Genomic DNA, 17690 nt, shown 5'->3' with positions numbered 1-17690 from the left:
AGGAACGTGGGAAGAGAGAGAGCGAGAGAGAGAGAGAGAGAGAGAGAGAGAGATAGAGTGCATGATGCAACTCAACTTCAACATTGAGTCAGTTCCACAGTTCGTCACCGTGTTTTTGTTAGCGACCAAACCAAACTATATTCTTCATTATTGTCTGCAGGTTTTCTACTTGGCATGCACCCACAACTAGACTTCCTTCATACTTTCCTCAAATGTTCGTGGTATTTTGTGTTTATTTTTACTTAGCACCCAATACTAAACAGATTTCCTACATATTTAGTTTCTTCATATTTCTTGCCATCTCCCTGCTTACCTACAAATCCGAGGACACGGGTTCGAATCCTGGCAACGGGCACCTATTTTTTTTTTTTTTTTTTTTTTTTTTACGTCGTAGCCTATTGCGCCGGTAGGCTTCTTCCCGGTGGATTCTGAGTTCCTGATGGTCGGTCCAAGGCTTCTTCCCGGTGGGGCCTGTTGGTCAGCCCAGCCCGTTCTGGCGCAGGCGAGTGTTTACAGTGACGCCATCATGCATTGGCTCATGCTGCCCTCCCGGAGCTCATCTTTATTCCTAGAATCTAGAGTCCGGGTTGATAGGTGGTCTTCTGGACAGCATGTGGGTAGTTTTAAGCCATTCGGCGGCGGCTGAAAAATCCCAGCTTGGTGGCACCGGTCGGGGATTGAACTCGCGTCTTCCTGAACGCGGGGCCGTCTTGCTATCCATTCAGCCACCGCCTACCTAATCAGCGTGCAGCTCATCAAGGTGTTCATCCTCCCGTTAGGGCTGGTTGACAAATGAGTACATGGGGAAACCCATGGAAGGCAAACTGTGGCAACCTGGATATCACACTTGCCGTTTGTCCCGGGGTATATACGCTACGATAATGGGTTTTTATTCACCAATGCTACGGAGATGAGCACGGAGGCCACGAGCAGCTATAGTGTATGCCAGCAACTTCTTTTTACTTATATGAACACCGAACACTTTAAACAAGGAATTTTCATAGTATTTCATGTTTGGTTTGGGATGTTACAAACCCGCTGAGTCGAACTGTGGAATTGCTGGCCCATGGAGTGAGCGCGGACGCAGACGGCCCCCACACACCTTCCACTTCACCTCTTTCCAAAAATAGCAACACTGCACCGTTTTCCTCCTCTCCTTCCTCTTTCTCTTCTCCTACCCTACTTCTTTTATGATCAGTATTTTCTTGTCCTTACCAGTTTCTCCTCTTTTTTCAGCCTCTTTTCCTTTCCTCATTTTCTGCTCTTGCTTTCAAATTTATTATGTACATTCTATTCCTCCCGTTTTCTCCTCTATATTTCAAACTCTTTCCCTGTCCTCATTTTCTGCTCTTGTTTTCAAATTTATTATGTACATTCTATTCTCCTCTTTCTCCTATTCCTCCCGTTTTCTCCTCTATATTTCAGACTCTTTTCCTGTCCTCATTTTCTGCTCTTGCTTTCAAATTTATTATGTACATTCTATTCTCTTCTTTCTCCTATTCCTCCCGTTTTCTCCTCTTTATTTCAGACTCTTTTCCTGTCCTCATTTTCTGCTCGTGTTTTCAAATTTATTATGTACATTCTATTCTCCTCTTTCTCCCATTCCTCCCGTTTTCTCCTCTATATTTCAGACTCTTTCCCTGTCTTCATTTTCTTCTCTTTCTCCTACCTCTTTCATCTACTCTTTTTATCAACTGCTCCTTTTATGATCAGTCTTTTTCCTTGTTTTTCCCATGCTTTTTTTCTTTACTTGTCCATTCCTTTTTCTCCTTCAATCCCTACCTTACTCCCCTTCCATATCTACCCCCCTTCCCTTTCCCTTCATTTTTCTTCTCCTCCAGTCTTCTACTCTTCATTTTCTTCCCTTTCCTCTCCTTCCTTTCTTATTGCCTATGTCTTTCCATCTGTTTATCTCCCTTCTCATTCTTTCTCTGTGTGTGTGTGTGTGTGTGTGTGTGTGTGTGTGTGTGTGTGTGTAGGTGGGTGGGTGGGTGGGTGTGTGCTTGCTTGCTTGGATCGTGTTGCATCATCCTCCGTGACAGAACGCAGAGAGAGAGAGAGAGAGAGAGAGAGAGAGAGAGAGAGAGAGAGCACCACATGAAGGAGGAAAGGAATACATGCGCACGAAACGGCAAGCATTCTGTGTGCACCTTTGGTTCGTCCAGTTGACTTACATGGACAAAGGTCGGTCGTGTGTGTAATGTTCTGAGTGTATCGTGTGCGTAGTGACTGAGCGCTTATGCTTGTCAGTTTTTTTTTTTTTTATCTTTTACAGTAAAGAAAGAAGCTCAAGGGCAAAAAAATATATGTAATGAGAAAAAAATGCCCGCTAATCACTGCCCCTAATATATAAGAGTTTAGAGAGTGGCCAAAAACAGAGGTCACTTGGATTGTTTGTGTGGTTTTGTTCGCTTGTCTGTTTAAAAAAAAAAAATAGATAATGATAAACAAGATAAAAGAGTTGGATTGAAGTTTTTTTTTAATTAATTTGTCTGAGCTTTCTTATCTGAGCACATTTAATCACTTCATGACGAGAAGACAGATAACGCGGGACTAAGACGAGTCTCGATCACTTCCCTATTTAGCCACGCTGCAGGAATACGTAGTGACAGACGGACTCATACTCAAGGCCTTCCTCATGCTTATATACTCTTCCGGCTCTACCTGCTGTACTGTGTTTACTAATAGCCACGGAGAGAGGGGAGCGCATTCACAGTTCCATCTATTGTTTCTATGAAGGGAGACACCATTATATGCGAGGTGAACTTTTATCGATTGATTTATTGATAGTTTATTGCTGCAAGTAAAATAACAAAGGAGAAGGGAGGAGCATGCCATCCCAACCCCCAGGCAGTACAGAGTGTGATTATACAACTAAGGATACATGTGGAAGTAGCACCAGGAAACTAAAAAGATACAGTGGTAGGGGACAAGTGCTAAAAAAAATAAAGGCCTTGATTTAGTCAATTATACGCTTTCAAAAGACGCACAAGATCTAGCTTAAGGAGATGTAAGGACACACGCACCCTTGCTTGCTTGCCCAAACGCGCGGACGCACGCACACAAAGAGATGGGACTGGAATATGGAAATCTCGCAACACAATTTTTCCTGATCTTCCTTATACCACCACCACCACCACCACCCTTACTACTACTACCACTGTCCCTACTACTACAGCTGCTACTGCTTCTGCCACTTTACTCCTACTATCGTATTATTTCTACTACAAAAGCTTTACTACTCTGTCCACCGCTAACAGGTATACCGAGGAAGAACAGATGAACATAGCTTAACGACCGGAGCATCTGCATAACTTTAAACACGAAGACAACATTAGCCCTTATTTATTGTTGTCGGGAAACCTGCTCGGCCAATGAACTTTCACGCCTTCCTAGAACTTTGAACCTTTCCCTAGCAACCCCACGCCGCAAAACTATATACAGGCGCAGGGACTTGTCGTGAGCGCCGAAAAGAAAGTCGCATAAGCTTCTACTATAGCCATGTGAATCACCTGGCCAATGACTTCACTGCGTCGTTTGCTTTCCCGTAAAAACGTCAGAAAAAGAAATCCAGACATCAAACAGAAGCGTAAAGGGTGAGACTTGCCCGAAGTTGGTGCAAATAAAGAGGATGGAGAAAGGACAAGAAATGAGTTCCAAACAAAGCAAGAAAATGAGGAGGCGTAGAAAAAGATGAGGATAAAAGGGAGTGTGTATTGACTTATTGATTTGTTGACTTAGAGTTTGGTTAGGATGAGCGTATATAAACTTTGCCGAGGGTAGCACTTGTAAATAAATACATACTTTTCTTTTCCTTTTCCAGTGTAGTAGTAGTAGTAGTAGTAGTAGTAATAGCAGTGGTAGTGATAATAGTCATTGTAGTAGTCGTAGTAGTAGTTAATAAAGAAGAAAAAGACGAAGAAGAAGAATTAAGAAAAAGAGAGAAAGTAAGAAAGAAAGAAGGAAAAGAAACACAAGAAGATAAACTTGATGATGACGATGATTAGGATGACGATGATGATGAAAAACAACAAGGACAAGGACAAGAGCAAGAGGAAGAAAGATGGACTAATAATTTTCCATACCTGGAGTGCTACAAGGCAGACTAAAGAACGTGTGTGTGTGTGTGTGTGTGTTGACAGGAAAAAAATGCATCGTAGGACCACTGCTGCCAGAAAGTGAATGACCTAAATTCCATGGCTCGTAGTAGTACACACACACACACACACACACACACACACACACACGTAGAAACAAACACACAGCTGGCACACACGTTTACTTCCGCTTGGCGCCAGTCCTGTGAGCGGAGAGTATCGTACCGCACCACACCTGACTACACATACGTCAAAAATAGTATGTACCTACTTCACGCCCCGGGTACAGTGATCTTAAGTAAGTCTGAGTGATACATGACTGGCGGGAATGACTGAGTACAGGGTTGAGGAGAATAGAGGATGTTGAGGTGTTCGCCAAGCCTCCTCTCTCTCTCTCTCTCTCTCTCTCTCTCTCTCTCTCTTGTTGGTAGTAATTTTGATAGAATGTAAAACCATCAGATATTGACCTCTCTTTTGGCAACACCTCTATACTTCTTTATATATAGTTTCCCGTTCTCTTTTACAACTAGGAAGGCAGATCAATTAATACCACGACTCCACCCTAAAGCACAATGATAACTGCAAGGAAATGATATATATAAGTTTTGTATATACTCTGTGAACTTTACATATAGTTTCCCTTTTTCTTTTACAGCTAGGGAGGCAGATCAAGACCAAAAAACAAAAACAAAACAAGCCCGCTAGTCGCTGCTCCCTCCTTCCCTCGATCTTCTATTCTTAGCATTCCGCTCATGGCCCAATCAGTGTTAATGCTTGCGGCTGTCTGCATAAAAGACGAGGTTTGCTTCAGTAACACGAGAGCATGATTGAACATATTTCCTTATCCCAAATACGAGAGAGAGAGAGAGAGAGAGAGAGAGAGAGAGAGAGAGAGAGAGAGAGAGAGAGAGATTTGCATAGACACTCAGATCACGCATAGCCTATGGCCCATATTAGGTGATCTGTCCTTAAACCTAAGAAGCCTAAGTGGAATTATATTAAATCAAATGCCACCAAGACCTTGCATTTCTACTTTAGTGAATATTAAGTTGAAGGAAGTGGAGAGAGAGAGAGAGAGAGAGAGAGAGAGAGAGAGAGAGAGAGAGAGAGAGAGAGAGAGAAGTACGTAGTTAATTGCTAAATAGACAACTCAAGTAGAGGGCTCATTGGTTGACGCGACGGTGCTCCCCACTCACTCAAACGCTGCATCAGGCTGTGTCCCGCCGTCTCATTATTTTTTCAGTGTCAGCTCAAGGGTACACATACACACAAAAGCCCCGCTAATCGATGCTCTTGAGGGTAAAGGTGGATCATTGGCCGTCTCCTAAGCAACGCCGAGTATCAAAACTGTCTTCCTTTGTTGAATCCATGGTCCATAGATTTACTTTCTTTCTCTGGACCCTGGTTGAATCTACGTTCCATCTTTTATCTGTCAACACATGGACTGCCGACACGAGCTTCCGCATCAGTTTGCCATGACCTATATTCTCAGGGATTTTTTAGCCTATAGGTACCCACATTTTCTAAGGGGTTCGTTGAGGTAATGAGGGAACGAAGGAAATAGGTGAAAAATACAAAATAAAGCCGACCGACAGATTGACAGGTTGATAATGGCATCCAGATACCCCGGTCCTCTGTCCCAGGTGTCCCCAATAACTACAGATCGAATTGGACCGAAGACGAGGTTAAGGGACAGCTTTTCAAATGTACCAGGCTCCCTTCACGACTACTTCCCAAGGTTTTCATGAGCGATTTTCCCGTTCATGGTGCAGGAGTCGTGTACAACTATCACCATCATCACAAAACAGTCCACGAAAAGCCCAACAACTTCTACGAGAGGCTTTTCAAACAGGCGAACTGAGACGCCGAGACGTTTTAAGTATACAGGCTTATACTTCCCAAGGTTTTCATGAGCGATTTTCCCGTTCATGGTGCAGGAGTCGTACAACTATCACCATCATACTAAACAGCCCACGAAAAGCCGGACAACTTCTACGAGAGGCTTTTCAAACAGGCGAACTGAGACGCCGAGACGTTTTAAGTATACAGGCTTATACTTCCCAAGGTTTTCATGAGCGATTTTCCCGTTCATGGTGCAGGAGTCGTGTACAACTATCACCATCATACTAAACAGCCCACGAAAAGCCCAACAACTTCTACGAGAGGCTTTTCAAACAGGCGAACTGAGACGCCGAGACGTTTTAAGTATACAGGCTTATACTTCCCAAGGTTTTCATGAGCGATTTTCCCGTTCATGGTGCAGGAGTCGTGTACAACTATCACCATCATACTAAACAGCCCACGAAAAGCCCGACAACTTCTACAAGAGGCTTTCCAACAGGCGAACAGAGACGCCGAGACGTTTAAGAATACAGGCTTATACTTCCCAAGGTTTTCATGAGCGATTTTCCCGTTCATGGTGCAGGAGTCGTGTACAACTATCACCATCATCACAAAACAGTCCACGAAAAGCCCAACAACTTCTACGAGAGGCTTTCCAACAGGCGAACAGAGACGCCGAGACGTTTTAAGTATACAGGCTTATACTTCCCAAGGTTTTCATGAGCGATTTTCCCGTTCATGGTGCAGGAGTCGTGTACAACTATCACCATCATACTAAACAGCCCACGAAAAGCCCAACAACTTCTACGAGAGGCTTTTCAAACAGGCGAACTGAGACGCCGAGACGTTTTAAGTATACAGGCTTATACTTCCCAAGGTTTTCATGAGCGATTTTCCCGTTCATGGTGCAGGAGTCGTGTACAACTATCACCATCATACTAAACAGCCCACGAAAAGCCCGACAACTTCTACAAGAGGCTTTCCAACAGGCGAACAGAGACGCCGAGACGTTTAAGAATACAGGCTTATACTTCCCAAGGTTTTCATGAGCGATTTTCCCTTTCATGGTGCAGGAGTCGTGTACAACTATCATCATCATACTAAACAGCCCACGAAAAGCCCAACAACTTCTACGAGAGGCTTTTCAAACAGGCGAACTGAGACGCCAAGACGCTTAAGAATGCAAGCTTATAGTCAATACATAACTGGACTGCAGCGGAGTGTTGATAATGGCATCCAGATTACCCCGGTTTTCTATTACCAGAGGTCCCCAAATAACTTTACCGAAATAATGATATGTAAGGAAAGATTATCAGGAACACTTACTTAAACTGCTGTGTCGTGTCTAGCTTCGTCGCCATAAGTGGAAATACGCTCAAGAAGGTTATTTTGCGGTACTGAATCGCTGACATTTCGAGGCGGCGAGCTGGGTGATAAGTGTGAGCTGGGCTGGGCGGGGTGGAAGGCGATGAGGCAGCCAGCGTGCAGTGTTGCGTCATCCCGCCGCCGCTCAGCTGGTCTTCGATTGTGCGCGGGGGGAGAGGGGGGTCCCGAGCCGACGCATGACTCTCCTCTCTACCTATGTGTGCTCCCCGTTGACCCCGCCGCCGCCACTGTAGCCACTGAAACATTATAATTGCTATGATTACAGTATTTATATTTTTTTCATATTTAGTCTTACATCTTCATTTATTTATTCTAATTTCTTTATTATTCACTTTGTTTATTTTAATCTATTTTTCACAATCTATTGCTAGTAGCCTATTATTATGATTATGATTATCATTATTATTATTATTATTATTATTATTATTATTAGTAGTAGTAGTAGTAGTAGTAGTAGTAGTAATAAATAATAGAAATAGAAGAAGCAGTAGCAGCATCAGCAGTTATAATAATAATAATAATAATAATAATAATAATAATAATAATAATAATAGTAATAATAATAATAATAGTTTTCAGGAAGAGCATTTCAATTTAGTGAGAATAAGTACAATCATGAGAGAGTTAAAACCAACTTATAGTAACACTTGTATTCGTTACTATACCAAAACATATTGAGGGTTCAAAGTACACACAAATATCTGTCTGATAGTATACAATCTACGGTCTTGTTCCCCTCCGTTCGTTCAAATTCGACCACTCTCCCCTCCACCGTCCCTACAAGGCAAAGGAATTAACCTTTCGCAAATCCAGAAGCTAAGATACCTGGTGAGTTCAATCATTTGGTAAAATAAAACATGAAATCGATGTAATGGAAAACAAGATTATAATATGTCGAGCGGCAAGCGTCAAACACCCGTGGGAGGCAGTGTCGTACGTCTGGCAGCGCGGGGCCTCAAGACTGAGACGTTGCTTCTGATACGAACTTCTCTTTTACACACACACACACACACACACACACAGAGAGAGAGAGAGAGAGAGAGAGAGAGAGAGAGAGAGAGAGAGAGAGAATCATTACTTCCTTGAAAAAAAAAAAAAATACGGTGCTCACGTTCTTTGACGCCCGCACTTTTCTTTTTCTTTTCCTTTTTACTTCCTACAAGAAGCACCACGAGTCTAATTGTGTGTGGGTGTGTGTGTGTGGGGGGGGCAAGGAGTGATAGAGGGATGGGCAGAGTGAGTGAGGAGCAAGGGGGAGGAAGGGGGAGGGGCGCTGCCGGGGTGGTAGACCTGCCAGGGGCTTCAGGTTTAAGCCCATGTGTACAGAGTCACGTGTGAGGGGAAATCTGCCACTTGCTCTGCGGGTTTTCCTCCACCCTCATTTACTTCTCCCTCCTCCTCGTTCTTTTCTTCCTCCTCCAATGCTTTCCACCTGCACCTAATCTTCCTTCCTCTTCCACTTCCTTCCCTCCTACTCGGCCGTCTACTATAAATCGGCAAAAATGATAGCCTACTGCTTAAAATGGAGATATCACAAGTGAACAAAAATAAAACAGAAAACCATTGTAATGTAATGCTGGGATACATGTAAGGACAAGATTTGTTTGTTTGTTTGTTTGTTTATGCCAACGAACTAACATTAAGCGAAATTGTATTGTCTGTCTTCTGTTGTCAAAATTCTTATTCCATCAGGTATACATAAGAACATAAGAACATAGAGAGACTGCAAGAGGCCGACTGGCCTACAGAAGGCATCTGCAGATTTCCCCCCACTACCACCTGTTATCCTCGTCCATGTAGCTATCAAGTTTACTCTTAAAACAAGCCATCGTCCCTGCACCCACTATGTGAGTGCTGAGACTATTCCATTCCCCCACCACCCTATTACTAAACCAATGCTTGCCTATTTCCATCATAAATCTGTACTTTTCGAATTTAAATCCATTACTGCGTGTTCTATCCTGCTGGCTAATTCTCAGTATTTTACTTATATCGCCTTTGTTGTAACCATTGACCCATTTGAATACTTCTATCAGATCTCCCCGCACTCTTCGTCTTTCTAGTGAATGTAGGTTGAGATGTTTCAGCCCATCTTGATATGGGAGGTTCCTCAGCCCCTGAATCATCTTGGCCATCCTCCTCTGAACTGATTCTAGCAAGCTGATGTCCATTCTGTAGTGTGGGCACCAAAACTGGACAGCATAATCTAAGTGTGGCCTAACTAACGCTAAATAGAGTCTGAAGATGACCTCTGCACTTTTGTTGGTTACCGTCCTGTTAATAAAACCTAATACCCTGTTAGCCCTATTCCTCGCACTAATACATTGCCTCCTTAGTTTTAGGTCAGATTCACTAACACTCCCAAATCCCTTTCACACTCTGCTCTACCTATCGCTGTGGAGTCTAAACTATACCCGTGTAATGGGTTGCGTGTTCCTACACTTAGTACGCTACACTTGGTGATGTTAAAATTCATCTGCCATTTCTCTGACCAAGCTGACAGTTTGTTGAGATCCTCCTGCAGTGCTCTAGCATCCTCCCTTGTCCTAATAGTGCGTCCTATTTTGGTGTCATCTGCAAATTTACCAATGTCACTAGTTATCCCATTGTCTATGTCACTGATGTAGATAATGAATAAAAGCGGGCCTAAAACTGAACCTTGAGGAACCCAAATACATTATCTTATTGGCTTACATCGTGAATATATATATATATGTGTGTGTGTGTGTGTGTGTTCGAGAGAGAGCATAAATGTGTAATTGTGGCAGTGAGCCTTTGCGTATGGATGAATGTGTGCGTGCGTGTGTTCTAGCGTGTATACGTGTTCGTGTGCCAAAGTGCTTCAAAATTACGTCCACTGACGCTTCGCCGTCAGTGGGTGTGTCGCCCTGAGCGTCACCCCGCGGCCTTGAGCAACTGCCTGGCACGTCGCCCGCTCACTGCTCGAAAAACTTCCTCATTTTCGTGTCCACATCCGTGCCAGCATATGGAGGCGGTGGCGGGGTGAGCGGGTGAGGCGGAGAAGGGCAGGAGGAGTTAAAAATGAGCCTGTATGGGAAGATGGATTGGTGATGGAGGTGTGTGATGGGGTTGGGACAAGGATTCTTCGCTAGGTGGGTTAAAAGGAGGGAAGGTGAATGGGTGGAGAGGGGGCAACGGTCATATATATTCTTAAACATATTTGGTAAGGCCATTTCAGGAGTTTTGGGTATTTCCAGGGGTAGTTTAATGACCCTGGTGGTAGTCTGACCCTTCTTCTGTACCAGGAACCTAGAAAAAAAAACACATGAGAACCCGACTGATCTCCTTTTCGGCCTTTGGAAATAGTTAATGTAAGGGGTGGAAGCGTCTGACAATAGCGACATACGTATGGGGAAGGCAAAGTGGACTGAGGGCGACATGGCTGTGTGTATGGGGGCATGGGAAGCGTAGTGCGGTAGGGTGAAGAAAGGAAGAAGGGGAAGAGGAAGGAATAGTCAGATGGATGGAGGAGGAGTCAAGAGCATAAAGGAGATGGAGAGGTAAATGGAGAAGGTGGAAGTAGAGGAATAAGTGGATGGGGATATGAGGGGTGAAGGGGAAGGTATACCGATGAGTGTGGTGGGGGGGGGTAGCGGTAGTGATGGCGGTGATGGTGGGGGTGGAGGGGGCGGCGTTAAGGAATGCTGTGGAAGGGAGGGTGAAAATTTAGTGGCGAAGTCTGAGCTAGTGGTGTCCTGGGAGGGGGGGGGGGACAGTGGGGGTGATGGTGGGGGTGGTGGGGGCATCTGGGGTGGTTGTCCTCAAGAGACACGTGTGGCAATATTATTTTTCCTTCTTTTTGTTAACTTGGTAGCACAACGGACTCACTCGCATACTTACAAATGTACCCAAAGCAAGCTCATTTTCTGTCTCCTTTAATTTTACATCTTTCCTTAGTCATTCTTCTCTTTTTCTCTTACTCCTACACTCGCCCATCTCTCTTCTTACATCTTCTTTTCTCCTTCTCTTTCACCTATTCCTACACTCTCTACATCTTCCCTTACCTTTTAATTCTTCTCTTTTTCTCCTACTTCTACACTCGCCCCTTCTCTGTTTTCCTTAATCATTCTTTTCTTTCTCTCCTGCTCCTTCACTCGCCCCTTCTCTCTTCTTACATCTTCTTTTCTCCTTCTCTTTCACCTATTCCTACACTCTCTACATCTTCCCGTTCCTTTTAATTCTTCTCTTTTTCTCCTACTTCTACAATCCCTCCTTCTCTGTTTTCCTTAATCATTCTTTTCTTTCTTTCTTTCTTACTCTTTCACTCGCCCCTTCTCTTACATCTTCTTTTCTCCTTCTCTTTCACCTCTTCCTACACTCGCTACATCTTCCCTTACCTTTTAATTCTTATCTTTTTCTCCCACTTCTACAATCCCTCCTTCTCTGTTCCCACACTCTTACCCTCTCATGCTCTTCTTTTTCTCGTACTCCTACGCTCTCTCCTCTGTTCCTCCCTCACCCTTTAATCGTTATCTTTTATCTTGCTTAATTTCGTTCTTTGGATGTGTTAGAGGTGCTTCATAACACACACACACACACACACACACACACACACACACACAGATCTGCTCTTCAATCAGTCTAAATAAAGGTTCGTTCATTAATAGACAACCTCGCCATGAAACAAACTTTCCCACCTCTCGCAATCACTGGCAGGAACCCAAACGATCAACGCTTCTCATTATATCTCGCCTCTCTCGCTCTCTCACAACTGGATTGCATGGGTAGGTATTCTCAGACGCTGTCACCTCTCACGTCAACTATTTCCAAAGGTCAAAAAGGGGGTCAATCGGGTTCTAATGAGTGTGTTTTTAGGTTCATGGTACAGAGGAAGGGTCAAACTACCACCAGGGCCATTAAATTAACCCTGTAAATGCCCAAAGCTCCTAAAAAAAACGTGTCAAATATGAGTGCTTGGGCCCCGAAAAGATTGAGAATACGACCCGTTTTAGATTTCTGCGTGTGTAAAAGCGTAATGTTCCTTGTCCCATTAACAAAGGAACTTCAAACGTTATTGGGGTTCTCTTTCATATTGGCCTCCTCTACCCTTTCTCTCTCTCGCTCCCTTTCTCCACCCACCCTGTAGTATGTGACAGTAGAAGTTGGCAACCTGTACACTCTCTCTCTCTCTCTCTCTCTCTCTCTCTCTCTCTCTCTCTCTCTCTCTCTCTCCACCATGCAGTCGTATTATGAATGTATACATATTCCATAAACAGATAACGCACAGACTAACAGTGAGACATCGTTATTATGTTATTATTTATATCAATGACTTAGACACAGGAATTAGTAGTGATGTTAGTAAATTTGCAGATGATACCAAGATCGGTAGAGTAATTGAGTCGGATCAGGACGCTAGTATTCTCCAAGGTGAACTCAACAGATTATATGACTGGGCGGATAAATGGCAGATGGAGTTCAATGTAGGGAAGTGCAGTATTCTGAGTGTAGGTAGGAACAACCCCTCACATAACTATTGCTTAAATGACACTCTCATAAGTAGGTCTGGGTGCGAGAGGGATTTAGGGGTCTTAGTGAGCTCTGATCTCCGTCCAAGGGCACAATGCATTCAAGCTAGAAATCGAGCTAATAGGGTACTGGGATTTATTTCAAGGAGCGTAAGCAACAGAAGCCCCGAAGTCTTCCTCAAACTATATTTAGCATTAGTTAGACCTCATCTTGACTATGCGGTTCAGTTCTGGTCACCCTACTATAGAATGGATATCAAAATGTTAGAATCGGTGCAGAGGAGGATGACTAAGATGATTCAGGGGTTGAGAAACTTGCCATACGAGGAAAGACTCAAACAGTTAAACTTGCATTCTCTAGAAAGGCGAAGGGTGCGTGGAGACATGATCGAGGTTTATAAATGGATGAAGGGCTTTAATAAGGGAGACATTCATAAGGTTTTGTTGGTAAGAGAACCGGGTAGGACACGAAGTAATGGGTTTAAACTGGATAAATTCAGATTCAACAGGGACATAGGCAAAAATTGGTTTACTAACAGGGTGGTGGATGAGTGGAATAGGGTTAGCAGTCATGTGGTGAGTGCCAATACAATTGTCACATTCAAAAATAGACTAGATAAATTCATGGACAGCGATATTAGGTGGGGTTAGATACACGGGAGCTTAGGGTCAAAGGAGCTGCCTCGTACAGGCCTACCGGCCTCTTGCAGACTCCTGCGTTCTTATGTTCTTATGTTCTTATCGCCATGAGCAGGTCATCGCTAGATCTGTAAACAATGGGGGTTTACCCGGACCAAGCAACAGGGCTCAAGTTAGAGTCGATGGACTATATATAATGTCTGTGCCCTTTATTAGTGATTTTTATCCTTGGGACGACGAAAAAATTCAATCCATTCTTTTGCTCATTAAAATCATGCTCACTAAACAAGAAAGTATCGCAATAGGTAACCAAGAGAAAAATTATAAAGGTTTGAGAATATAGTTAGATAGGTAGATGATAGGCTAGATAAGTAGATAGATGATAGGCTAGAGAGAGATACAGTGTGAGAAACAGACAGACAGGCAGACAGACAAACTGAAATCTAAGGAGTCTTCAAGACCTTTTTGTATGTCTTCTGGTTTTCTGGGACACACACACACACACACACACATTGGCCTCAACGAGCAATAATAATCTCACGTCGAATAAATCTCCTCGCACAGAACACAGTAATAGTCTCCCGTCCCGTTGTGTTTTGTATTGTTATTAGGATTGTGTTGTGTGTGTGTGTGTGTGTGTGTGTGTACCCATGTCTATATGTCTGCAAAATTACTATAGCCTACTCTGTGTTCCATCCATGCAACGTTTTGATAAAGCTGCTAAGAATAAAGTGTGTGTGTGTGTGTGTGTGTGTGTGTGTGTTACAATCTGACGTGAGCCGGAGAGAAACTGGAAAGCTAATCTTGGCTAACTCAGTGCGTGCGTGGGTGTGGGTGTGTGTGTGTGTATGGGAGGAGGGGGGAGGAGGTAGAAGGGGTAAGATCAAGTTCAAGGGAGAGAGAGAGAGAGAGAGAGAGAGAGAGAGAGAGAGAGAGAGAGAGAGAGAGAGAGAGAGAGAATGACAGGTAAAAGTTATCATGATCTTAACCCCTTTTTAGAGACAGTCACCTCTTATCTCCAAGCCGGTAGAGAGAGAGAGAGAGAGAGAGAGAGAGAGAGAGAGAGAGAGAGAGAGAGAGAGAGAGAGAGAGAGAGAGAACAATAATTACATAACCAAAACACCATAAAAAAAAAAGAGATAAAGGAGTAGAGAAAAAGCATCTTGTACATCTCTTCTTAAACCCCAAACACTCCCACAACACACAACGCACGTCTAACACAACACACCACAACTCAAAACAATACAAACACTAACACTGACACTAACCTCGTCTTCCCCACACCCAATCACCTCCTGACTCCCTTCCATACTCCATCCATCCATCCATACAATATTTCCGGTTTCCCAGGGGAGCCACTACCCCCCCCCCTCCCCCCAACCAACTACCACCACCGTCTCCAAAGTGTGTGACCGTCCCGTAGCGTGAGACTGTAACGCCCGCCCGCCTGTGATGATGGATCGGTAGGACAGTCCCGACCCGGTGGCGGTGGCGGTGGTGGTGGTGTTGATGGTGACGGAAGGCCGCAATACGCACCAATAAAGGGCGGAGGTGCCGTTATGACTGGTCTTCCTGCCTTTCATCACCCACTGCTGTCACTACCACCACCTCTCTCTCTCTCTCTCTCTCTCTCTCTCTCTCCCCTGGACACAAGAACCAGTATTTAATCAACCATTTCGCCGCCCAAGCACACACACACACATTTTACCAGGGTTTCGTATGAGTTTTGGGCGTTTCCAGGGGTAGTTTTATGACCCTTGTAGTAGGCTGACCATTCTTCTGTACCGTGAACGTGAAAAACGGTCAATAGAACCTGACTGGTCTCCTCTTTGGTCTTTGGAAATAGTTGATGTGAGAGGCGGAAGCGTCTGAGAATACCGACCATGCAAGAACTCCTCTCCTTCATCGCGTCTTTCCACCACACACTCCTGCCGTGACGTGATCGGGGCTGATAGTGACCCCCCCCTCCACCCACCATCGCCGTTATCACTTCCACACCACCGCACACGTGACCACCACCGCCGTACGCGAGCATCACTATCACCAGCCTAAGCCCCCTCGCCTCCTGCAATAATACCTACTGTTTTGCACAAGAGTGGTACTATACACACATTTGTGGATGGAAGCTGTGTGGTTAGATAAAGAAGGCTTGGTTAATATATATGCATGACGCTAATTCCTGATTTTTGGTTCATCATGGCCCATGTTACTTGATTTGAAAAAAAACAAAAACATAGTTAAGGTGGATGAATAGCATGTCAGTGTTCGCCTCTCAGCGGCGGTCGAAAACTTGTCATTTTCAAGTAGAATTCCCACACGAAGCTCGCTGCCCCGCACTCACGGCTTTCTCTAAAAATATAGTTCCTCCCCGGCGGGGAATTGAACCCCGGTCTCCCGCGTGACAGGCGGGGATACTAACCACTATACTACCGAGGACTGAGAATTAAATGTGTAGTTTTACATATTAGAATGTTTTTGCCACTTCTGATATCCCTTACTAAGGATGATTTGTTTGGCATTTTTAGTGCTGAAAGATTTTGGTTTGATAGTGAAATATGAATACATATGTCCCCTTTTTGTTGACCTGCTAACAAAACCAAGCACAGAGGAGAACGAAGACGAGGATGACGACAGCGAGGGGAAGAATAAACTTAACCAGAAGAGCGAGTAGATGGAATAAACAAATAAAGCGGAGAGGTCAAAAAGGAGACGGATGCCAGGGGACCAGGAAGGAGACTCGCGCGCCCTGCATGACACAACGCAACACAACGTAGGCGGCCTTCGCGTAGCCTTGAGGGCTAGTGTATGGCGTCAGCTGTGTCTGCTGTGTGGCCGGCGTCGCGAAGATGGGGGTAAGGGTTTGATTCTCCGCTTTTTTTTCACCATCTGGAATTAATTATCTGAATGGGTGACTGTCTGCTAGACTGGTTGATTGTGTAACCTTACTGATTGGTTAAATAACTGCTGTACGAACTTGATAATCAGGCAAAATGTGTGTGTGTGTGTGTGTGTGTGTGTGTGTGTGTGTGTGTGTGTGTGTGTGTGTATGACTGACTTACGAAATATATCTCCAAGAAGTGAGTCTAGCAGCCAGCCAAACAAATAAACACATAAATCTTCAAATTCTATAATCAATTCCGAGTCCCAGTCCGTCTCTTGTGACACACCTAAACTTTCACCGCTGGGGCTGCATGACAAAAGGCTCAGTTAGTGTGTGCATGGAATAGTATGTGTGTGTGTGTGTGTGTGTGTGTGTGTGTGTGTGTGTGTGTGTGACATCGCATACATGCAACATCCTCCCAAGAAAACGAGGAATGCAAGTGAAATGAAAGGAAAAATAAAAGGGTTAGGAAGAGAGAGAGAGAGAGAGAGAGAGAGAGAGAGAGAGAGAGAGAACAAGAAAAAAAGAACAAAAACCAGAATAACAAAAAATACAAGAAACTAAGAACAAGAAAAAGAAATAGAAAGGGAACAAGAACAAGAAAACAACAACAACAAGCAACAAAAGTCCTCCCCACACCACACACACGAAAGCTTCCTATAGGCCACCACAAGCAGACAGGCAGACGTGATTAGCCAGCAAGCCGACCCCGAGCAAGCAGCGAAACGAAGGGAAGGAAGCTGATCATACACTCTGAACACGCGTGACCGAGGAAAACCTTGTGTGAGAGTAGGCTACCCGCACACCCTAAACGCCTATCGTCACAATATGGGCATCTTCGAGCCTTGAAAGGAAACGGGAGGCAACACTTGTAGTACCCGCCTGTCTGCTAGCCTGCTTGACACACACACACACACACACACACACACTAACCTAGACTCATCAAACACACCCTCCTCCTCCTCCTTCTCCTCCTTGCCCTCCACTACCACTAACACTTAACATCACTAATAATTATCACACTCCACTTTCTTGCTCACCACACACACACACACACACACACACATCAAACCATTACAGAATCACTATCAACACTGCCCTTGTCTAAACTTAGTCTGGACCAGCGTTGCCAGATTATCGTACTCATCACATTGTATTCATCATTTTTTTAGCCTCAAACTCTCGTACCTACACAAATAACGAAAGAATATTAAAGTTAAAGTTAAAACTGTTATTTATTGATGTTTGTTTGTTTGTTTTGCTATAGATATCAGTCAGAAACTACGAAAATGCAATATGGTGTGTACGATAATTTGGCAACGCTGGTCTGGACGTTACCATGCCCCGACGTTTTAT

General features: G+C 44.2%; 1 non-coding gene across 1 annotated transcript; it reads right to left on the bottom strand.

Annotated features, from left to right (window-relative positions):
- Positions 1–15817: 15817 nt before the first annotated feature.
- Positions 15818–15889, bottom strand: Trnad-guc (transfer RNA aspartic acid (anticodon GUC)). Its single transcript has one exon. It is a non-coding gene; the product is annotated as a tRNA-Asp (tRNA).
- Positions 15890–17690: the final 1801 nt, after the last annotated feature.

Source organism: Eriocheir sinensis, chromosome 35 (assembly GCF_024679095.1).
Source record: "Eriocheir sinensis breed Jianghai 21 chromosome 35, ASM2467909v1, whole genome shotgun sequence".
NCBI classification, from domain to species: domain Eukaryota; kingdom Metazoa; phylum Arthropoda; class Malacostraca; order Decapoda; family Varunidae; genus Eriocheir; species Eriocheir sinensis.
This window is presented reverse-complemented; position numbering and strand designations above follow the sequence as displayed.